Below are 25,406 nucleotides of genomic sequence, written 5' to 3' on the forward strand. Positions count from 1 at the left end.
TAGTTTTCCATGGCCGTCTTCTGAATTTTCATGAGCCCCGATCTCCCATCGGCTTCGCCGATTTTTTATCAGTCGATTTGTAGAAACATTTCTCGCGAGGACATTATTCAAATCAGTTGATTATTCGCTTGCGCCGCTTATATATTATGTAATCAATTTTATAATAATAACGCTTCTTTCTGCTAATCCTTCTCGTTCGTTACGGTGATCTAAACGTGAGGAGCGAATTTATGAAATTTTGTTTGTGAAGTCTTCATCCCAGCCGGACGGAGCTACACGATCTTAGTCAGTTCGCCTATCCCCTCCACTGGGGGGCATACCTCGCGAGGGCCAACGTCTTCCACCGAATAGTAGCCCTACACGATCTATGTCACCGCCACGGACCCGGTGACTTTATTGTACATGATACTGTACGGTGGGATAAACGTGATCTAAATAAGATTAGAACGGAGATTGCTCGAGTATACAATTTTCTAGAAAATGGCTATGAATTAAAATGCCATAAATTGGAGATGCAAATGTATTTACGGGGAACGTGGCTTACGTAGGAGCGGAACATCTAAGAGAAAATTCTCAGGAACGATCCATCAAATTTTCATGTTAGTTTCGAGCCGTTTGAATCTCCGGACGGGGGCACTAAATCTGCGCGCGAGTCCCCTGAATTAGCCTAGAAAAAGGAAAGTGAATTCGCGCGTGGATTTGTAATTCGCGGATCCCGGACGACTATGAATAAAGTTGAAATAAGGGACGATGTCTGGTGGAAACGAGGTTTTTTCAACTTTTTTAATACACTTTTCTAACACGTCCGGAATCCCGAGGATTCAATTGTTAAACTTGTCATTGAACTTTTTTAACGAAGGAGCCGGTTCGCCGAGACGGTCGCCGGGGTTGAACGTGTTCGGGAATGAAATTATTTATAACTGTGGAGAGGGGAGGCTAAATTAGGGGAACGATATGAAACGTTACGGAGATGAACAGAGTGTCGGGGACTTATTGTTTGAATTGCGTGAAATATTTGGGGAACCCATAAGTAATCAATTATTTTGAAATGTAAAACAAACTTTGTAGAACATTGAAGTTTTTATTTCTTAATTTATTATATAATCTCCATCATTATCAAGGACAGTTTGCCATCTTTTCTGCAAATTTTCAATCCCCCATCCATAAATCCATAAAATTTTCTTTGTTGTTACCGTTGCATTAAATCCCGCATGAAAACGAAAAAGTATGCAATGACGAATATGATTCTCGGAAGGTACGGACGCCGCCATTTTATTGCAGGGTTGTAAAAAAAATTATACTGTTTAGAATATTTAGAACACCGGCTGCTTTACCGAGAACTGTAAGAGTTTACGTGTTTCCACTTTAACGATCGGCACAGAACTAAAAGCAAAACAGATTCTTTGCAAATAATTAATTACTTATGGGTACCCTTTATAAATACGAAGCGCACGAACGAATGCTGAGCGTAAATGTTTAGCGTGCTTGTCCAGTGTAACGTGAATTATTTTATGTGTAACGTCATTGCGTCGTTGAAAATGGATCAATACGTCGCATACTCCTCTCGGATCTTGGGTCAGCACGCACAGTTGTTGAACCGGGAATCTTACTGTGTCGCAACTTATGAATTTACGAACAGCTGCCTCGACGAAATGAATAATGGCGTCATTATTGCCCGCGGTCCTCGTTATCGATGCTTTTTTTTTACGCTTTCCCGGTTGCTTTGCCTCACCAAAGCGTTAATAACCTGACGAGGAAGATATTACGCGTCGCAGCGAGCAAGCTACTGCCATTTCCTGAATACTCTCGGTAATACCGCTTTAAATTAAAACACCATTTATACTTGGCGCGTGTTAGTGCCAGCACTCGAATCATTTCTGTCCACGTTGTCTTCCGGCAAAGTCGTAATTAGCCTGTAACTATTTAAGCAGGTCTTAAAATTCCATGACAGTTTTTGCAGTCTTCAAAGGAGCTGAAGAGTCCAGGGAGCAGGTGGTCTCTGAAGCTGTTCGCAAAGCGTTTGCGCATCAAAATTCTCTGGTCTGATTGTAAAAATATATTTCTTAGGACATAACGTATAAATATTCTAAATCTTATGTTGTAGTTGGACTGCGGATTTTGTGCATTCGCAATAGAAATGATCGAGCGAAACTAAAATCTGAAGACATTAGAAGAATTTAAGAATACACTGATTTCTCTATATATGTCGCGAAGGCCTGGATGATAAACGTCGCGGAATTATCCCCACTACCGCGGTGTACCTGGACGATACACGACGCTGACAAGACCCGCGTCGATGACATATATCGAGAATTCACTGTATGTTGTACTATTTTTGACACGGAATTATTAAAGGAAAATTGTTATGTAATTGCTGTTTCTAACAGATCACTTAGAAAAATTTTATTTTGTATAAAAATGCCTTCGGTCTAGTTTTAATAATACAAGTGTAAATAATTTTTTCAGGTAAGGAACCAACAAGCATTTTTCGATACAAAGATCGGGGAGCAATCATTTTTGAGTAAGTAAACGAAATTATTATTGCCGTACAGATTTGTATCGATTTTTGCGTCATAATTTCTTCGCAGCATATTTCTTTCAAATTCCCAACATTCAACGCGATAAAATCGTCGCGAATTCTTGCAGGAAAATAGCAAATATTTCCAAGGTGCAAGGTACAACAAAGCCTTGAAATTCCAAATAATAAATATAAACCTTGACACAAGGTGGCAAATGAATTGTAGTCTGATATGAACAGTAACAGTATAAAGCTAGGAAATATCTGTTCATTCATTCATTTTTTTTTTTCACAACTACTGTTCGTTCTCCTGTCTGTGTTTGTACACCACGTAGACAGACTTCCAACAAAACGCACGCGACCAATGAAATTCTGAAACGTGCCTAGCCGACAAGCTGAAAAACAACCCTGAGGGAGTGGTCAGACATCAAATAGACAGTGGGGGATGAGAACGTTTAGCTCCGGGTCATTTCATTAAAACCGTTTCACATTCTTTCCTTCAATTCCGAACGCTCCGTTCTATTCCGCGCTATCCTTTCGAGGTCTTAATACCGTTCGCATAAATAATACACCGGATATTAGGAATTTTTCAAACCTCCACGGATATTGCACTCGCCGATGATAATACCGTAGTAAGTAGATCGGGCTATTGGTCCGCCTTAAGTTGAAGATAAAAGAAACGCGATAGAAAAAAATTTGCATGGTTTAATGAGCCCGACCCCTGTTATGGCTCGATTTTTCTAACAACCGCATCTGTGCGCCGACAAAAAGAAAATGGAACTGCACCGCTCCCGGAGATGGAACCGCACGGTTTTCGCGATTATGCAAATAAATTTCAGCTTAAACTTTCACCAAAAGTGTTCAAGAGATACACCTCGTTTCTTCCTCCCATTTTGCGTTGCGCAAAATGTCCACCTGCAAGTCTTATCCATTTTCGTTTAATCAATTCTGTTCCGAAACGAAATAAAACATTTTGTCCAGTAAAGAAATAAAAAATAGCACAGTGAAGGAATAAAAAATTGCACGGTGAAGAGATAAAAAATTGCACAGTGTCTGCACAATAAACGACCGAAAACAACAGCAGAGGAACGAGAAAAAAGCACAGCATCTACAGGCGTATAAGGAAATGAAAAATTGGAGAATAATCGCAGCAGCGAAGAAATCGAAACAGCGGTATAGAAATAAAAATAAACCAATGAAGGGGTGAAAAATTGTGTAGCATCCAGAACAGCAATAAAAACAACAAAACTGAACAATTTTTCGGTATCAACAACAGTAAAGAAACAACAAAAATTATACAGTCTCCCCAACAGTAAAGAAATGAAAACGGGAATAAAAAAAAAAGAGAAAAAAAGTACAGCAGTAAAGAAATAAAATATCGTACAGTATCTAGGACGGAAAATGAGTAAACTTTCACCTGAGTAGCGCAACAGGGTTAATCGCAGAGCCAAATTTCGTCTTAAGGAACTCTCTAAAAATGGAGGTATAAAAAGAGCGTTACAGTGCACAGAGGACTCGAATCTACGGAGAGACGTATAAAAAGAGAGATCGGCTTTTTAGAGTTTTCGTACGATTGTCCCCTCGCCCACTCCTGAAGCCTGCAGAATAAAATGGCCGGGAGAGTCCATTCGGTCCGGCGCTATAGCATCGCGATACATATTTGTAAGAAGCCGCGCACGGACACTCGTAAGGAGCCCTAAATTGGCCGGCGACACATCAGGACCATCGTTCCTTGGCCAGAGTACAAGGCTGTTCCATATGAAATTTTTATGTCGCACTTCGCCGTTCGTCGGCTACTCGCCGAATCCCGGACTTATCGTCCGAATAGTGACAATACACTCTGCACGTAGGCAACCGTAAAAGAAAAAAGAAAAAAAAAAAGGAAAAATACGCCGGTGCACGACATGGCAGCCACCGTGATACTTTTCTGAACCGAGCAACCCAGCGGCCATCCTCTCGATAAAATCAGTCCACCCTCCAGGGCTGTCTGTCATTTTGCGTGCGCGTTCCCGGTTTTCCCGTCGGCTGCCAGAACGAGAACCAAGCGCATATATCCGTCTCGTGGATTCCTTCGCGATTGCCTGCCCCCGTCGTCGTTGCCGGTTAAAACGCGCTCTGCATAGCAATATGTGCGCCACTCCTAAGTAAATGAATCCATTTCCTTGTCTATGTTCTTTATCTCTGACATGTAGATGCCCCGAGCTACGGATCGGTATTTTACTTTTAAGGGGGCCGGCAGGGTTTGAAATCCATATGCTTATGCATGGGTCAAAACCTTTTCAAACTATCGCTTCAATATTGCAATGAGCAGTTTAAAAGTGGTCACTTGTGTTTCCTAAAAGTCCAATTTATGTCTGTATAGAGCCCAAATTTCGAATTTCTACCTCATCGGGGAGTAATTAACAATATTCGGCAGAAAATTCGAATTCTGAAGCAAGTATGACGTCACAAGATGGCTGCCGCTGAGAGATTCTCTTAATTTCGCGAGATTTAGTGTTCGTATCGAAAAAAGGGCTCTATACAGACATAGCGAAGACATGTACAAACACGGTGGTATGCATTTTTAATTGATTACTTACTTATTTAAGACGTAAAATGTCTAGAAAAAAGGCACAGGATAACATAGCGTGACAGTCAAGGCCAAATGCCTGCCGGCCCCCTTAAGTATCGACGGCGAGCGAACTTCTTCGAGTGCTGGATACACAAGGTCTTTATCAAGATCAAGTAAAGCAGCCTGTGTTCAAAATATTTAAAAATTGCTCAGCTTTTCTTCTTCCCCGCAAGACCTAAATGTGTGTTGGTTAAGGGTACGAGGAAAGCTGCCGCGACACAACTGGTAAAAAGTGTTGCAGAAGTACTTCCGTATAATAATTGGCGCAACTATATCACGCCGAAGGTATCGCGTCAACAGCGACACAATATACTATTTATTCGTTAAGACTTGCTGTCGCAACGCAACTTCTGAACAACACTGAAAGTGAAAACAATTCTATGAAACCGTAAGGATTTCAAGATTCAATAATTGCTTGACAATATCATTTTTACTGGATTATTCTTTTCATACTCACATATGAAGAACGTTGTTAGGCAACTTGAAATCAAAAGAGCAAATGTTGAGCTCCTGTAGTCAACCATAAGAATATAAATGCGTCCAGTGATTTCTCTATATACGTCGCCAAGACCTCGATGATAAATGTCGCGGAATTATAAACATAAACACAGCTCGGGTATGTCTCCTGGACGATACACGACGTTGGCAAGACCCGTGTTGTTGACAAATATCGAGAATTCCACTCCATATTCGAATATATAGAAAACTGAATGAAAGCTCGTTCATTAATTTAATATTAGGGGTACCCATAAGTAATCAATTATTTGCAAAGAATCTGGTGGATCCAGGTTTGCTGTTGGTGGACGTGGCCTTTCTTTCTCTGGGGATTGAAAATTTGCAGAAAAGATGGCAAACTGTCCGTGATAATGATGGAGATCTCCAAAATTTTGTGCTTAAACTCACCGAAATGACAATTCCAATATTATTTTGTGTTGCAGTTTAACACGTTGACTGCCATGTCCCCCAAATGTGGGTGACGGAATTATTTGTCCAGGTTTTAAAACGAATTGTTACGTTAATATATTAATTGTACCAAATTTGGTTAGGATCTGTAAAACGCAAGAAGGTTGAATGACTACTCAATATCATACATTTAATTCTTTCAATTTTTATTTCATTAAATAACTTACTGTGATTTTATGGAATTTTTGAGGTTTCTAGTTTGGCAGTGAAAGTGTTAAAGCGAAAATCTTAATTGCAGCTAAATGTGACAAGTACCGGTGACACTGAAATCTCTGGAGAAAATAACTGCTGCACGTTGCATCTAAAATATTACAACCTTATCCCCAGCACTTTTTCCATGAAATCGTTGTTACCAGAGACATTTACGCGTTCCCGCTCAAGTGCCCCATCCTGTATGTCGTATCAGTTCGCGTTCTCGACTCTCGCTGTCGAAGCGGCAATTCGGTGATGATAATACGATTAAAAAAAAAATAATGCCAGCAGAAAAATCATGAATGTTCAAAGTTTGCCCCGCAAGCGATTCGCAGTCGTCCGGCGGCGACGCATCGCCGGGGAAACCGATCGTGGCAGGAAAAATCACGGGTAACAGCAATCTCGCGTTGAAATTCAACACCCGTGACGAGGTTCTCCCGTTCGTCGACGAAAGCAGCCTCTTCTTCGGCGCGCGAGTGCCGTTCGATATATTCGGAAATTTTCCATTGTAAATTCAAAGCGAGCGGAATCGCGTTGTCCCCGTCGACGTCGGGTAAATAGTTTTCGAAAGGGGACGAATATATATATATATATATATATATATATATATATATATATGTATATGTATACACGTACAGAGGGCCTAGGCGATTCCAATACGAACCGTTCGGAGAACGTCTTCTCGCGTAACCGGCAAGGATACGGAGGCGCGCCCAGTGAATTAAAAATAAGCCTAGAAAGTTTAAGCCGCCTCGAAGTTTCGTAATCCTCTGTTATCCTTTCTCTCCGAAGATTACCGCGCCCCGGCAATCCGACGATACTTCGTCGAAAATGCCGCATAACGCGAGATCGGAAATGCCCCGATCGAACAGAATCTTTCGGCTATTAGCCGGAATTCCCGGAACTCGTGTTACCACGTCGACCGACCGTCGTTCCCCGATGGTAATATCGGATCCGTTTGAAATTCTGCCGCCTTTTATGGGGAATTCCCTGAATTCGCGTCGGTCACGACTGTCTGGGGTACAGTGCAAACTTAAAAGGACATCCGCTGATTGGATTGGATGCTAAATATATTACAACTGACAAGGGGAAGGTGTTGGTGTTTCTTTTTTTTTTTTAATTCCTTGAAAAGGGTGATTCCCGAGGTGATTCGAAGTAACTTTTTTCTTTGCGAAAATGTTTTCCGCGGCTTCGTTCAGTAGTTATTATGGAAAAACACGGACCAATCAGAGCGCGGCTATAGCGGGCGGACCGCGACTCGTGGCGTTGGCATTGGCTGAGCCGAAATCCGGCCGCTGTAGCCGCGCTATGATTGGTCCGCGTTTTTTGTTAATAACTCCTTAACAAAGCCGTGGAGAACATTTTCGCAAATGAAAAAGTTGTTCCAAATCATCTCGGGAGTCGCTCCTTTCAAGGAAGTACATTTTTGGGGCACCCAATATAAATTTTGCCATTCCATACCCTAAAAAAAAACAGACTAGTTATCTCGTTCGATAATATCTTTAATGTGATTGAATTCGATAGGTGGAACTGAACTGCAGATCTTCATGGAAAATAAAAATTGTGTGAGATTTACATACGGTATGATACTGGTGCACGGAAAAAAGTTCGAAATCTTACATTTGGATGGAATGTAGGTCAAACTTTAGGGAATGATGGGTCTGATTACGATCATGGTTGACGCTCGGCACGAGAAAAACATAAAAGCAGGGACAACTCTTGATTATTCAGTTCTTGTTATTGCCGTGGCCGGGTTTAGAGTCCCCGTGTCAGTTTTATTCGAGTTTTACTCATATTTTACGAGGATATTCCGACGGAATGCACCGAGCCACATCATCGATAGAAATATCAACCACGAACTGACATGCGAATAAAATGATATTTATGTGTATCCAGCCGCGCACAAAAAATTGTTTTCTGAAAGGATACTACGTCATGATTACCTTCGACCGGGAGAGGGCGCTCGTATTTTCCTAACGAAAGCATGTTATCGCTCAAAAATGCTCGAGAATAAATATGTCTTGAAAAAATATGACACAACGTCCAACGCGTCTTCTAAGTATCAGGACTAGATGTTGCAGTTCATAAAAGTATCAACTGAAATTAAAGGAATAGTGAAAATTTAATTTAGTTGACTAGAATCAGCATCGCCATTGTCATTCGAACGAAAATTCATGAAAATTGTAAACCTCCCATGAGCACACTTATTTTCCCCTTCCGCAGAATATTTTTTGTTTACTGTTTTCGGCTTTTCATAAATCTGAACATATTCTAGGACACTTATTCAAGTCTCTACGTTACAATTTTTATCGATAAAATATAAAAATGTCACGGGATAAATACGGAAAAAATTAGGGTCCCCCTAGGTTGCCTTTGAAAGGGCTCAAAATTGAAATTTTCGCGTAGACGTAAACAACAACCAGTGTGCCCACGGAGGGTTAATATTGCCGTTACCTGGGGCCTGCAAAGTTAGATACACGATTATAAAGGGAATTACAGTCAATTCTCGATATATGTCAACAACACGGGTCTTGCCAACGACATATATCGTCCAGGAGAAACATCGGAGCTGTGTTATGTTTACATTCCTCGGCGTCCGAGGTCACGGGGTACACCCCGCGGTAGCGGGGATAATTCCGCGACGTTTATCATCCAGGCCTTGGCGACAAATATTGAGAAATCACTGTAGTGAAAAATAGCGACACGAAATAAAGCTAAAACAGCAGCACAGTACTCGGATAATCCGAAACGAAAAAAACAGGCACGGTGGTTGCATCGTGCAGATGTGCGATCGGGACCAACTATTTGCTCGGTACATTCCTGGGAAGCCATAAACGTCGTGATACTTATGCCCGGTAACGCGCCGGCCTACAAGTAGCATGACATCGAACGCGTTAAAAAAAGCGCGGCGTTACGGCTGGTCAGGAGGCATCCCCATTTAATTTACTCGTGCCCAACAATCCCCGATACACCGATAAACGCGTATCGTCGTTAACATCGTAATCCTGGCCACCCCCGCGCTTTTCCAACCCTTTCCGGCCGGTGTTTTTTCGCATGCGCCCCGGCGAACCAGAGGCAGACCGATAAGGCGGGTTCTGATGGATGATTCGATGCGCGGACGTGACTTTTTACGAGACACACAAGGGCCACGCCGGTAATGGGACCTCTTTTATGCGCTCGGCCTGCAGAACTTGCAAGGCGGAGGCACACCGCTAGTTTAATGACGCGATTCACGCGATGGGATGGCCACACGGCCGTGTAACACCACCGTATTGTTCCGTACGCGCGCCTGCAAATGACCCCGAATGGTCACATGCACACTACGGCTCTCATTAAAGTCACGTGACCGCTTGTCACATCTTATTAAGTGGCAGGAAATTTGATTTCGGTCCCCGATACTACCGCGGTTCTAGTTAGATGTGATGTATTACTTCATCAGTCACATTATAGACCCCGCTGACTGTCGCCGCGGCCCCGGGGATACCAGCGGAGGAAGTGGCATCATCGACAAATCATCGGTAATTGCAGTACACTCGTGCACACCAGAAAATTCACCGAGCGACAGTTCTGACTTTTTTGGTGATACCCAGAGGCCTAAGGTCGGCTGATTGTCAAAGCTCGTTTACTTTTTTTAACGCAGAGGCTTTTTAGCTGACTGAAGAGACATAATGATCCGACGTACAAACATATTTATTCTTTTTTTAATCATTCTTTTAGGGACATATTCGTGGCATTTTTCTGATTAAAATGAGCCCAAACACGATACAATTTGAAGCGTATTTACTTGTTTAATTCACGATGCAGTGGAGCCTCCATTATCCGTACTGATTGGTACAGAGATAGATTAAATCTTCACTGATTCGTACAATAAGTCCTCTGTGTTAGGATTATAGTGTTTACATATGAAACACGTGTATTCGAGTAATGAAGAATTTAAATGTCCGTTCGGATAATCGAGGTTCGACCAAATCGTCAATTGAACGAGGAACTGCGCTCCGAAGTATGTCGTGTGCGGGCTTGTTTTATTCAGAAAAATGTCACAAATATGTTCGTAAAGGTTTCATAAAGAAATAATTAAAGACGAAAAATTTTGTCACTATCCACTTACACTGGCCACCTAAGCGTCGCCTGTAATCGCGACGATTAGACTGCGAACCTTTATGCACGAGAAAAATTGTTCTCTGCAAACAACAATGTATATCTTCTATTAATAATTCGATTAACGCTACCCGGAATTTCTTCTAACATTTCCACTATTTTATCTTTCACTCCTTTTTGTCAAAAGTGCGCAAAATTCCTATTCCATAAATAAACAAAGAAAGACAAGGGAAACGAACTTACCTACATACATCACGTCCCGACACACGCTAAGAAACATAATCCATTTGCACCATGAACAAGCACAACTTCTGCAATTTATTGGTGAATCGTACAATGATAATAAAAATGCTTAACGGTTGTCAATATAAATTATGCGGGTGCGCAACAATAAATATCAGAAAAAAAACTTTAATATACGACGAATCGAATTTATGGGACGTTTATTGACACTTTGGTTACACGGGTGAGGGGGGGGGGTGGTCAAGCCGAGAGGATTTACAGAAATTTGAAAAGAACAGGTTTCCTTATAATCCACACGCGAGCACGGGGAGTAATCGCACCATGGTGTTTTTCTTTTCGTTTTTTTTTTTTACGAGCGAGATAGTCTTGAGCGTTTCAAATGCCTATAAATCATAGCTCCGGAGAAAATCCTGGGAAAGTAACTTCGCCCGATTGCCGAAGAATTCGAGATAAAACGAAACTTAAGCCTCCGGACAGCCCCCGAAAAGTTGTATGACAGGGGTGCCCGTATCTAGCAACCCACTTATCAACTTCTGGCAACTTCTGGCCGCTTTATCTGCCATTATATTGGGTACGACAACGCGAAACACGGTGTGGGGTGACCCGGTGTAATACGTCACGTTGGCGAACATGCCACTTCTCCGTAATTTTTTAATTCACAAATGGAAAATAGCGCTCGCTCATTCAACTTCAGCACAGATGTTCTAGAACACTTATACAGTCGCTTCTCGATATATGTCAACGACATATATCGTCCAGGAGCCGTGTTATGTTTTCACTCCTCTGCGTCCGAGGCTTCTCGAGCTTCGCGACCCCTCACGGGGTATACCCTGCGTTAGTGGGGATAATTTCGCGACGTTTATCGTCCAGGCCTTGGCGACATATATCGAGAAATCACTGTAATGCAAACAATTTTTGAAAATGATGAAAACTCCCTTACCGTGGCATATTACACCGAGTCACTATACACACCGCACGAATTTACCTGAACTTTCCCTTCGGTCGAGCGGGGAAGGGAAAAAAGGGCGGAGGGAATTACGGTTCCGGTTCGAAGCGAAAAGCTAGGACAAGTTCGCCGGGCGCTGGTAGATTTCCTTCAGGGAACGGAAATAATGAAAGCTACCGGCGCGGCGCACAATGGAAAGCTTGACGTGCCACCGGAAAACCTCTTCGAGGCTGTAATTTTTATTTAATGCGGTCTCCTATGGTTCCCTCCTCCTTTCCATATTCTACCACGGCAAGAAAGTTGCTCGTTATCGCGCGAGAACGCGATGAATCATTACAAGAATTGTTTCGCTCTCCGGTGCCGCTGTATTCGACTGACAACCCCTGAAACTTTCATTTCTTGTCAACGAGATTCCGCGTTCCGGATCTTTTATTATATCAAAGGATACTTAGCTGCCCCGTAACGGATGTTACACTAAACATTTGGCGTGGTGGTGGTCGGTGCAATAATAGTTTCGGGTGAATTTTTGTTTCACAGTAAAGTGGCTTGATCTAAGCCGAACGGACCTACACGATCTTAGTCAGTTCGCCTATCCACTGGGCGGCACACCTCGCGAGGGACCATGTGCGCCTGCGTCCTCAATAAATTGAGTAGTTGATCCTAGTATTAATTGATTAGTTGATCCTGCAATAAATTTTCTAGTAGTGTGATCACTACAATGATCAAAGCAAAATGTGTGGAATTTGTCTGCGTTCAATTTGAATATCCCATTATATTCACTGCAACTATGCGGAATCACGTGTACCTCTTTCAGAATTGCCATGACCTGGTTTCATACTATTAGCTAACAATGCATACATGTTCCTATTTGTGGCAACATCCATGCTAGTTATTTTCCGGAGTTGCTGTTACATTTGTTTCCAACTGAGGGGAAACTCCGTTTTATCTAACCTTTGAATCGTTTAGTCTCGCCTCCTTTGAAACAATTCCACTGTCCCAAATCAGGTAACCCCTCGCACGACAATTAGAACAGGACTACTTCGTCGTTAATAACTTCCTGAAAGACAAAGGAAATTCAGGACGGCAACAAAGTGGAATTTTATTTCAGGTCAGAGGAAATTCAAAAATATACTGCAGATCCGTATGCAAAATACAGTTACGCATCAATTGCAAGATACAGGAATCAAGTGAAAATTTCTTTTTTATGATAATAATTTTAATACGTCCTCGCGCGGTATGCTTCTGATCAGTTTTCATTTAAATCTTACTAAAACGACTGGAAAAAATCGTGCAACAATTTCTAAGGTTGTAAAGGGGAAGCTCTAATCTTTGAATCCTCGGTGATTCCAGTCACGAAAAAAATTTTACTTGAGATTTAGAAATTGTCAGATTTATTTAGAAATCGTCTTACGCAAAGATGAACGGCGGTTCGTTAAAGTAGAAGCCTGAAGCTTTAAATTGAATCATTATTCTTCTACTTGCTTGATCGTAATCATCGCTATTTATGCATCGACAATTTCTCGAGACTGGAATATTTCAAATACTTTTCGGATCCGTAGACAAATGAGAGGAAGGGACAGGGATCGTGTAGCAGATGCAACAGGGCCAAGCTGTTCATGACGTAGCCTCAATATCTTCTTCCTCCATCCAATTAAGATCTTTCGGGTCGTTAATACTCGAGTCGCCGGTATTATTTCCCATTTTGTATTACATCGTCGACGACAGACGTGCAATACACAGCCCGGGGGGACAAATATAAAGCCGCGTAAACGAAAAATACACGGTGAATTACACGTTCGCCGGGGTCTCTCGAAGCCCGCTCGTAGCCGGGCAGCGAAACTTATGGGAGTAAGTTTATGCCAAACACGTGTCGCGTTTTAAGTTCTCGAAATAAAACTTGTACACACGGCTTTGCTGTCCGTACAAAGTATAGAAAATCCGGGCGGGAGCCCGGAGGGAAAAGTAAAAAAACGAGGGTGACGATAGTTGCAGTTCCTCTTAAGGACGTTACCAAGACGATAGCATTGATGCGACGCCGGGCAAAAAGCGGGATCGGGCGAAACAAAGAACTGATTCCACGTCCACAAAGGGAGGAGCTGAAGCAGATGTTTCTCACAGAATGATTTACTGCGAGACAACAGGAAATACCATCGACCTCAATGTTTTCGAATACAGGAACTGCGACGCAGCCGGAAACTCGATTTCTTTTCTCTCTAATGTAATCACTGGACTGTGGATGTTTATGCAATTTTTGTGGACGAATTTTACGGAAGTGGAATTAAATAAAATCCTTTTTTCAATGGTGGTAGCCTTTACAGTGGATTCTCGATATATGTCAACAACACGGGTCTTGCTAGCGTCGCGTATCGTGCAGGAGGCCTCTCGAGCTTCGTGGCCCCTCACAGGGTATACCCCGCGGGAGTGGGGATAATTCCGCGACGTTTATCATGCAGGCCTTGGCGACATATATGGAGAAATCACTGTATAGAACTGATATATATAAAAATCGTAGTAAATTCTGATATTCCAGTATTCTTTGAAAATTTTCAGAAACCATAAATGCATAACGATCCACAGTCTAGTAATCACACTGGAATTCGCCTTACTTTATCCAGGAAATTGATATTTTACTTTGAAACTGAACACATTTAATTATCCATTTGTTGCACAGTAATGACACACCTGGGACTTACATTTTATACTTGGTTGGCACTGAATATATACGTGTGTGCTTTCGTAAAATGAATCCCTTTGTTAAAAAGTTTATATTGAAAAAGTCACCTAATTGGCTCTGAAATAATGTACCATAAATATTCGGCTTCAGCGTGGCTCTACGCTTTTCAATTTTTCGACGGAGCAGGTACGAACAATTTTTCACGAACGAACTCGGTTTGCGTTGCAATTTCCTTTACGCGGCCCATTCGAACGCACGGAAAAAGAATCCAACGAACCCGGATCGGTGAAACGCTCTCGATGCTTCGTTAACATCAGTGCAACTAACCCTGATCTAACATGATTTTCCCCTGTTTATTTAGTCCTTTTCTTTTTTTGCTCCCCGCTTTTTTCCATTGACATTCGCTGCAGTCATCGGCGAAATCAGCTTCCTCGGGTCGGGCCAGCATGGCGTCCCCGACAATTACGGCATAGATCGATTTTCTTAGTTCGTCAAATTGCTTTCGGACGTTTTTCTCGTTCGCTCTGGAATCGACTGAAATCGGTTTTCGACATTAATATTGTTTTTAACCAATACATTTCGATGTACTGCAGTTAAAATTGTTCTGAACTATTGCATTCTAATTTAGTGTATTTAAAATTGTTTTACACCATTACAATTTAATTTAATGTTAGTCTAAAGTTGTTCTGAGCCATTACATTTTAATTTACTGCACTTAAAATTTGTCCTGAACCATTACATTTTAATCAACTGTATCTAAGATTGTTTTACACCATTACAATTTAATTTAATGTTAGTTTCAAATTGTTCTGGGCCATTACAATTTAATTTAATGTTAGCTTAAAGTTGTTCTGAGCCGTTACATTTTAATTTAATATTAATTTAAAATTGTTCTGAGCCATTAAATTTTAATTAGAATTTAAATGATGATGATTGATGATGATGATCATTTTTATGATTTTTTTTCTTTATTTAGAATTTGTCTAGACCATTATAACTTAATTTACAGTTAATTTAAAAATATTCTAAGGCATAATGTGTTCATACAGTCCACTTAAAATTGTTCTAAACCACTACATTTTAATTATGTGTATTTTGGATTGTTTTAAACTATTGCATTTTAATTCTGATTCCTTTGAGAACCCATGAGTCCAATGATTGCCATGATTAATATAAAAAGAGTTCGCAATTAAATGTACAATGTAATAATTAAAATATTGAAAAAAAATTTTTGAAAAAGTGACTGGACTTTAAGGTATACTAGGAACAACTTTGTATAAATATGTCTAATCAATTATTCTCTCTTCAAAATTCACAAAGATACGCGACTATATTATTTTACAAGCGAAAAGAGCGGGAAGGTTGGGATAATTTTTTCCCGAATCTGAATAGTAATATTTCCGTGCAGTCGCGTTTGATTGATAGCGCAACTCGCTCCGCGTCCTGCCATCCACGATTACATTCTGCTCCACTCTCGTCGAGTTCTCGGGACATGTGAAATTTGAAATTGTGAATCGGAATGTTATAAACGAGAAAACTAGTCGTTTAAAGATGCAGAACGATCCTCTCGAGATTATCATCTTAAGTAAGTTTCCCATTTCACTCCGGCCGAAATAATGCATAAGACAAAAGCAGTTTGGTTCGGAGGTGACGGTTGCACCGAACCGGCTGAATTTTTCATGCCCGCGTCTCTTTCCCGAGTTTCAGTTCCCGAACGTTTTCCACAGTCGCGTCTCTCACCTTCTTCCCTTCTTCCTTTTTTTAAACGTAAATATAACTCGAAACGTTGCTAACTGCATTTCCTGAATGCACTGGCTGGCGGGACGGAACTTACATATAGAATTAATTTGCACATCACTACAAGAAGCATGTACCCTTCATAAACCATATTTCTATCATTTTTTTTTTTTAAATAATATTCAACACAATTGAAGCTCAAAAAATATTTTAAGCTCCTTCAATATGTACAATTTTATTCCGATATAAGGTGACACTTTTTATTCCGAGATAAGAAAATCGTTACAGTGAATTCTCGATATATGTCAACAACACGGGTGTGCGTCTTGTATCGTCCAGGAGACATACCCGACCTTTATTATGTGGCGTCCGAGGCCTCTCGACCTTCGTGGCCCCTCACGGGGTATACCCCGCGGTAGTGATGATAATTCCGTGACATTTATCATCGAGGACTTGCGACATACACAGGGAAATCACTGAATCTGAATCACTGAACCTTTCCTTCTTCTTCTTCATGCGAAATACGACGAAGGCCGGTCCCGAGCCATGGCCTTATATCGGAAGGGAATTGTAGTGATCGGCGTGGGTCAGAAATGACTCCGGCATAGGCCTAGAACTCGCAGAAATCAACGCAGGAAGTAAATGCGTTCCTTCGCGTTCCTTGTTTATCGCGTGCGGAATTCCGTTTAACGATTCCGAGCGAACAAGTTCGAGGAAAAGAATACTGTTTCAGCAGTCCATAAATTAAGGTTCGTAACTGTATTCCGCAGTCAACGTTAATCCCGTGGATACCGTGGGCTCCGGTGTCCGCTGAGGTAGCATATTTCTTGTTAGAAACTAAATCGCCGTTGAAAATCCAGAGATTAGATCGCAGGTGAGGAAACATTTGTACCACGGCGAATTACAATGATCCGATTAAGAGTCTTTTGAGAGGGACGGGGGTGGGGGAGTGGGGATGCGGGGCGGGGGGCTTAATTTTCTTTTCCGGTTTCGTTCTCCCAGTTTCCCTCGTCTTTTCATCCGGCTGCCAGGGCCATCTATCTAGACGCCCGACAATTCCTTCATCCGCCGATTCGCTCGCTCATTTTTCCATATTTTAGCGTAACAATTCTCCGCCCCTCCCCCCCCCCTCGTCGGATCGATCACAGTCTATTTGAATCTACCTATTCCCATTGCTCCGGACACTTTCAGTTGCTCACAATAATCCGACGGATCCTAATAGAAATGCGCGCGGGAGTGCGCTTCTCGCCGGGTGAAATACGAATTGCACCTGTCACAGGTGACACGATCGTCCCTGATTGTTATCCTTGCGCGTTCTGAACTTTATTCTCGTTTCCTTTCCTCTTTTTTTTTTTAGAATTTCGCGATCGTTGTCTGGCGGGATTATCGTCGCAGTACAGTGACAATTAATTATTTCGATTAGGCACATTGTAGAAGAATATATTCTACGAGACAGTCGGTACAGTGTTTACTCGATTATTGTCCAAGACACGGGTCTAGCCAGAGACATGTATCGGCCAGGAGTTCATCGGCCTTGGTTCAGGGCCCCTCACGTGGTGTACCCCGCGGCAGTGGGGATAATTCTGGGACTTTTATCGGCTAGGCATTTGCGACATATATACAGTAACCACTGTATTGGTTGTGTAAGAAAAAATTTTTATCTTTCATTTGGAGATAATGTTTCAACACTTTGAATGCCAAACTAGAAACCACAAAAATTCTATGAAATCAAAGTGAGTTATTTAATGAAATAAAAATTGAAAAAAATTAAATGTATGGTATCGAGTAGTCCTCCAACTTTCTTCTATTTCACAGATCCCAATCGAATTTGTTACAATGAATATATCAGCGTGAACATTCATTTGAAAACCTGGACAAATAATTCCGTCACCCACATAAGGGTGGCATGGCAGTCAACGTGTTAATTATACTGCTTGAGATCGTGTTTGGTAAATGATGAGTGCGTTAAATGTGAAATGTGTAAAATATACTGGAACATGAGCAAATTTAAAAAATTAAATAAATTATCACGTGTTTAAATCGAGGAGAATGATACCGACTCACACAATACTTCATAGATCACGATAAGAAATGAATGTTTCTATTCGAATCATTCGGTGCCTTCGCGTAAGGGTCATTTCAAGCTTCCCTGAATAATCTACGAAATCATTACACGAAAACTAACGAATAAAGCTTGTATCTGTGCAGAGTCTGAGAAAAAGTGAAATTTTAATTAAGAAAAAAATGAGATCCACGTTTTCGAATTATCGTTGAGACTCTGCCGAGAGAAAGAGAAAAGGTCGGAACTCGTAGCATGGTCTATGCTGAAGTATAGACATTCATTCGTATCGCGACGCTAACAAGACGATGTTCCTTTGACGCCGATGCGAGAAATATTCGAAACGTGCACATCCGGATGAAAGTCGTAACGAGCAAGACGAAACTTTCGTAATTTCTTTAATGATTTCTTAAGAAAGTTTCTGTCAAACGGGGAAAGTATGGGTGGGTGGTGCTCAGAAAGAGAGACAGAGAGAGAGAGAGAGAGAGAGAGAGAGAGAGAGAGAGAAAGATTGAGAGGAGGATATGGAATAGGTAGAATTATGCGGACGTGGAAGGTCGAAAATATTTTGCGCCTGGCGACGGAAGGGGTGGGGGGCGCGGTCGTTTCATTAAAGTCGTCGTTTGTTAAACTGTTAATCACCCTTAAATTGTTTACGCGGTCCACAGCGGCTGCGGCGACGGTTTAGACGGCCAATTAGGTCCTCGAGGTTCACTCCACAGGAGAAAACTTAAGTGAATTACGTACGAGAATTGCGAGATAATTAGTAGCGGTTCAAGAAGTTTTATCTAATTAAAGGCTTATCGAAGTTCGTTCCCGGCGATGCGGCAGTTTTCCAATGTGCTCAAAGTCGATTCAAATGTTAACATAAATGGCAATTATGGGATGGAACGCCTCGTTGGACCATCTCTGTGCAAACTTCCGCCCCTCGCACGCTCGTCGAAAATGGTGGCAGAAAAAATTTGTCCGGATAATACTTCACAATTCAAAGGGGAATTTCTTTTTCTGCTCAAGGATCGATTCTTTTGCGTTTTTCGTATAATCGAAAGGCGCGTTCGCAAATTTTTTATTTAAAAGAAATATTCCTGTATTTTACTGTACTTTGTAATAAATGCTTGGGTTAATTTTCATCGTGAGAAGCGTATGAGGATTAAAGGCTAATTAATTATCGAACCTTCCGTAGTTCAATTATCGACCAGAATATGCAACGGAACACTGTAATGATTTGCGCATGTAATTTAATCTCATTAGCGGGACATTTAATTGAAACATCGTGAAAATTCATTTAAATAATACACAAAGCGAATGATGCTGATATTACATTATTATTTTTCCAAAATGTAATAACGCGATAATGGTACTGATGATAATGTATATTTATAATAAGACGCGTATGGAATGAATTTATTGTTGCACAATTTTCTGCCCGGCAGTGGAACGCAGTCTTTCGATCAAAGGCGATAATGTATCATTTGTAAATTTGTGTTCCCACAATCCTGCATACCCGAACAGAACTTTCTCAATTACTGACAAAGTTGAGAACCCCTATAACTGCTACGGAATTAATGAAATACCTGCTAATATTTCATTCGAAAGGTAAATTTACAACAAAGAGGATCGTTAGCAATCAATGTTTTAAGCTTTTGTTTGCACGCGCTCTTGCTGATAATACATTAAATCAACTTCGTTAGATTAACTTCAAAAAGCAAGTGAACATTAATCGTTTCCGCTGGGCAACGAAAAATATTAAATCTCTGTTGAAATTTGTTCAAGTTCTTGTCTTGCTAAATTTTATCCCGTCAACGCCATTTACTGTGAAACCGTGAAATCCCGTATTCAATTAATAACATACAAAATGTTTGAGAAAATAATAGAAGGATTTAATGGAATTAAACGTTGTGCCACTTTATTTTCAATTGACTGCATGTATGACGAAAAGAAAGGATATTTAATTTGAAATTCTTTGAAAGCAGGAATTAATTTCACAACGCGGCAGTTACTATAGCATGTGTAAAGTTTTTAGAAAGTTATAAAATGCGTGTACCGTTCTAGTTTTATTGTGTCGAGTGTTCTGATACAGGAAAGAAAATTCAATGTAAAAACGATATTTAAAAGTTTTCGAGCAAATTATAAAATCCTTACAATGTTGGATAAACTTTAATATAGTACCACTTTATTTTCCCTTCAATATATTGATGAAAAAAATTTAACACAATTTAGAAATCTTTAAAAAAAAAAAGTCAGAGTTGAGAAGAGTTTGAAGTTATTTATAAAAATGCAAATACACGCGAGCCCTTGCGGTTTCATTATAATTACAGCCTGTGTACAGCATTTTAAATAGAAATAGACGCGACGTTCGTGAATAAATAAATATAAAAATAGACGCGCGAAGTTCGTTGATAAATAAAAATAGAAATAGACGCGCGACGTTTATGGCCGTATAAAAATAGAGGAAGAGGAGGGGAAGGTCGAGCGAAGAGGACGTTAGGTGACATAATCAATCCGCCTAGGTATTTCACTGAATCGCGACCGATGGACGAGGCGGGCCGAGCAAAACCGAGAGAAGTATGAAATCGATGAGCGGTCGGGATCGCAAAATATTTTGTGGCCCCCGGGCGAAACCGTGTCGCCCGTGAATTATGTAATTACGCGGCGAAAGATAAACGCTGTTTACGCGCCGCGTTTCGCGATCGTCCATTGACAATGGCGGAGGAAATTCCGCCAGCGATAGTGTGAGAGACGGGGGTTGCAGGGGGTGTCTATACACCGGTATATAATATGGGAACGTTGTATCGTTTCCTGCACCGATCGACCGTTTACAGGCCCCGGGTTAAAGGGGGTGTGAACCGCAGCTAATTTCGAAACTGCAGAGAAACTTTTCTAATAACCGAATGCGAATTTCTGAACTGAAAAATATTTTTATAATACATGTCCATGCACATCCATTTATATTACAGTTTCATAATTCTGTTCATAATTTTCTAGGAGAAAAAGATTTTACCATAATTAGACTGCGTGTATTTGTATGAAGGAATAGTCTTTTCTCGATATATGTCGCAAATACCTGGCTGATAAAAGTCGCAGAACTATCCCCACTACCATGGGGTACACCCCGTGAGGGGTCTCGAATAATATTATCTCCTGGACGATATATGTCGCTGGTAAGACCCGTGTTGTTGACATATATAGAGAAAACACCGTAAATAGAAACTTATTTCATCCTTAACAGTTATAGATGATCAAATAATGGAACAGTGATTTTTAATTTCCTGTAATGTTTATGAAATCCCAGGTTTAATTTTAATATATTTCAATAGTCTACTGAATTATTTTCCATGGAAGCTAAAAAATAAAAAATCTGAAACCGGTCATTTGACCGCTGGAAGTAGGTTCAGGGTTAAATATACATAATGCTTAAAACAGGTCTTAAGAGTCGTCTATCATGTATTGCGCGTTTTAATAATGATAAAAGTTAATTTCTGTGCATTTTGTCAACGACAAATCTCGCCAGTCCCTTTTCACGCATTTTTAGTGAACACATACAGTGACTTCCACTAATATTCGGACGCTCTTAAAAATCGCAAAACTTTGTCAATATTGGACTATACTACTTGAATTTTTTTTGAGAAGTCAGAACAATTGGATCGTTGCATAACGTGAGAAAAATGTTTGATTAAAATTGTAATCGGTCGAAATTAGAGAGAAAGTACTAAAAGTTGTATTTTGCAACATTTTTATGCGGGCTTATATTAAAAATTTAAAAAGTACGTTTTGTACATCTGTATCAATTATACATATTCAGAATATTTCATCTAAATCGGTCAACGTTGCAATGAGCTACAAACGTTTAACGATGAAAACTTAAGGGCGAAAGTAGCATAATTTTGGCCCTGTCAGAGAATTTCGCCCTTATGTGATCATTTTGAAACATCTGTACCTCATTGCAACGTTAACAGATTTTGATGAAATTCTCAGAATATGTATAATTCGTACAGCTCTACAAATCGTACTTTCAAAATTTTCAATGTAAGTCCACATAAAAAAGTTGCAAAATACAACTTTTAGTATTGTCTCTGCAATTTCGACCAATTGCAATTTTCGCAAAAAAATTTTTTCACTTTATGTGGCAAACCAAATGTGCTAATTTCTTAAAAAAAAAATCCAAGTCGTTTGGTCCAATATTGACAAAGTTATACGATTTTTAAAAGCGTCCGAATATTAGTGGGAGTCACTCTATATATTAGCATTTGGAAACGGGGTGACGAGTGATCCTGACACCATGGAATTAAAAATGCGCGTGTCAATGGTTTTTTTGTAGGCTCGTTGACGATTACAAGATATGCAAATCCACGGCCCCGTTGATGTTGAACATTTAATTTTCCGAGATGGTGACAGTTTTCCGCAACGAAAATTGGGTACGTTATTGCGAGCTCGGATCATTCCAGCTTCCTGAAATACAACCGCGAACATTGCGAATTCAGTTATGAGTTACACGCTATTTACAATCAAGCAGAATTGCACAGAGGCGTACGCCGACACACGCGCGCGCACACGCACGAGCACGACAATAATAAAATTTCAAACAATCAACGGACAATCCAAGCTTTGTCTTGTAATGGACAAATTTAATTATAACGTCGCGGTGCATTGAAACAGTAATTATTTACGTACTGTCGGTTTCCGGGTTCAATGAATTCCGTTTGCGAAGAACGTTAAATTAGTTCGGGATTTATGGGCAATTTACTTTGTTGATTCTTGCGGGTATATAATCCCATTTTATTTACAATCTGAATGATCCATAAGATCACGTTCGCGTTATGAATATATATTAACCCGTAAATTCCTATTAAACGGACACTGTGTATGCCGGTATTATAGCTTCGAACGGGCTTCGTACCTAATTATTCGATCTATTAGCACAAATTCGCGTGTTTGCGTTGAAACGATCGAATTGAAAATTTCACTACAACTATTTACATCTCAGAAGGAAAATAATATTTGGCAACATCGTAGGCAACATTATCTGTACAATTGAAGCTAATCGCATTAATCACACTGTGGATTTCATAATTTCATCGTCCACTGAACATATACAAAAATTAAATACCACATGTAAGTTACTATAATTATGTTTCATTTTTATCATTTCATAAAAGTCTCGCACGATCGAAATAACTCATAAATATCCGAATAAAGTTTGGTTTATTTAATAGACAAAGAAATCAAAATTGATCAAAATTGATTTTCAAGTCAAATCAATGAAAATGTTTGAATGTTTCATGAAAAATTTCCCACTTCAATTTCGGGGGATACGTGGGAATTCATTTTCTTTCTCAACAGTTTGAATAAGTTGAAAATAATGTGGCAATATAGTTAAATTCTTTCCATATATTTACATGCCACTTTCTTTCTCACTTACAGTGTTTTCTCGATATATGTCAACAACACAGGTCTTGCCAGCGACATATATCGTCGAGGAGATACTATTCTTTGATCCACGCTGAACGTCGTACCCGAGACTTTTATTAGCCAGGTATTGGCGACATATATCGAAAAAAGACTGTACTCACTTTTTTCATGAACGCATAAAATCCGTGATGACCAGAAGCATCGAGGAAAATCGTAGACGACTAGAGATCGTCGAGAGAGGAAAACTGATCGGAAAATTAAAAGTTTAATGGGCAGATTCAAAACGACCGACATGATCGGAAGACGCGGAGCGGATCGTTTTCGTGTTCACTTCTTAAAACATTCCCGCGGTATTTATATCGGTTCGCGATCAATAGGGAGCGCATGAAAAATTGCGATCGCGCTCGGTCTCGCCGTTAGAAAATTTTTATAAAGTCGTAGTGTGCATTGCGGTTGAGACCGGGCACGCGATGGAATCGTTCTTCAAAAGAAAATTACGCGACAGTTAACGCGTCAACTATCGGAGGCCTGTGGCGGCAGTCGTTGATTACGCGAACCGATCAAGATGAAGCTTTATCGAATAATAGGACCGAATAAAGGAACCGGCTCGGTGCCTCGTAATTTATTTCAGAAATATCGTTTTATAATAGCAGCGCGGCCGAGCGTGGCAACTCGAACCGAACGAAATATGCATTTAATAGTGTAAGAATGTTGTTAACATCGTGATTTATCAGCATGCAATAGTTTGCGCCTGAACCATTCATTTCGCCATAAATGCGCGCACCCTTCTTTCCATTTTCTTTATGTCTTTATATGTTCCGAGTACGTGCTAAAAAATTCTCTGTGCCTCACTCTTCACGTGGTTTCGCGTGTGCCGATTCCAAATAAAAACTGTGGTTTCTACTGGGTTTGCAAGAAGCACCAATGGGGGACGATCAGATTGTTATGAACAGATGAAAAAATTTCGCAAACCTCCTTTCTTTCTTTCTTTCACAATTCTGAGCACATTACTCTTGATCGCAATGATTAGGGTGGTATTTTCTGCAAATTTCATTCTTGTGAAAAGTATCGAAGTAAAATTTTTTTAAAACATCAAACAACTTGTCCCTTATTTTCTCCAAGAAAATATGGTCACCGCATGTACCGGGTGCATAAAAAGTCATCCGTCCTAGGGGTGAATCTGCACCTCTGGATCGGTGGACATTTGTAAAAGAAACTTGCCGCAAAATTGTTCATAACAAAGAATTCCTATACATCGAGAAAAGAAAAAGCTTGAAATGAACCATATGTCGCAAACAAATAGTTATCGAGATATAAGCCGTTAAAGTTTTTGCAAAACTATTTATTTGCGACACATGGTTCCTTTCAAACATTTTCTTTGTTACCAATAATTTTGCGGCAAGTTTCTTTGACAAATTTCCACCGATCCAGAGGTGCAGATTCACCCCTAGGGCGGATAACCATTACTTTTTATACACCCTGTACGGTAGGATAACAAAATTTCCACAAACAAATATGCAGAGATTAATATTAACAGACTGCGGATCTTTATGAATTTATGACAAAAATGATTAGGTGTGATTTAAAACGGTAGAAACGTTAAAAGAATTAAAAAATACTGTCGCATCACATTCAACCTATTAAACATATCGAGAAAGGAAATAAATGTCTATTTCATTGCAGTTCGTTATAATTCAGGTAGAACGTTTTTATTTTGCGTAAAGATCCGTAGTCTAAATATTAAATATAAATCCATTTTATAGATTGTAAGACTGAAATATTACTTGAACGTTCATTCGAGCGCATTGCGTGTAATCATGTGCACCAATTTCCCTTTCAAACTTGACAATCCAACGGAACCAAATTTGATCCGAAAAAATGTACCCGTAAAATCGAACAGCGAAAATCTCTCCCTCTCTCTCTCTCTCTCTCAGTCAAAGATTTAACATCGAGCGA

At 40.3% G+C, this 25,406-nt stretch overlaps 1 protein-coding gene and 1 long non-coding RNA gene across 3 annotated transcripts in view; both read left to right on the forward strand.

Moving 5' to 3' along the window:
- The window catches only part of LOC143356461 (uncharacterized), a 185,959-nt gene extending 182,445 nt beyond the window's left edge, over window positions 1-3,514 (forward strand). The window contains exon 3 of the long non-coding RNA XR_013082673.1: window positions 2,467-3,514. This is a non-coding gene — a long non-coding RNA (uncharacterized LOC143356461). The remainder of the gene's footprint in view (window positions 1-2,466) is intronic.
- LOC143356453 (uncharacterized) overlaps window positions 1-25,406 on the forward strand; it is a 546,949-nt gene that overhangs the window by 394,294 nt on the left and 127,249 nt on the right. The window lies entirely within an intron of this gene.

The sequence above is a fragment of the Halictus rubicundus genome, chromosome 8, assembly GCF_050948215.1.
Source record: "Halictus rubicundus isolate RS-2024b chromosome 8, iyHalRubi1_principal, whole genome shotgun sequence".
NCBI lineage: Eukaryota > Metazoa > Arthropoda > Insecta > Hymenoptera > Halictidae > Halictus > Halictus rubicundus.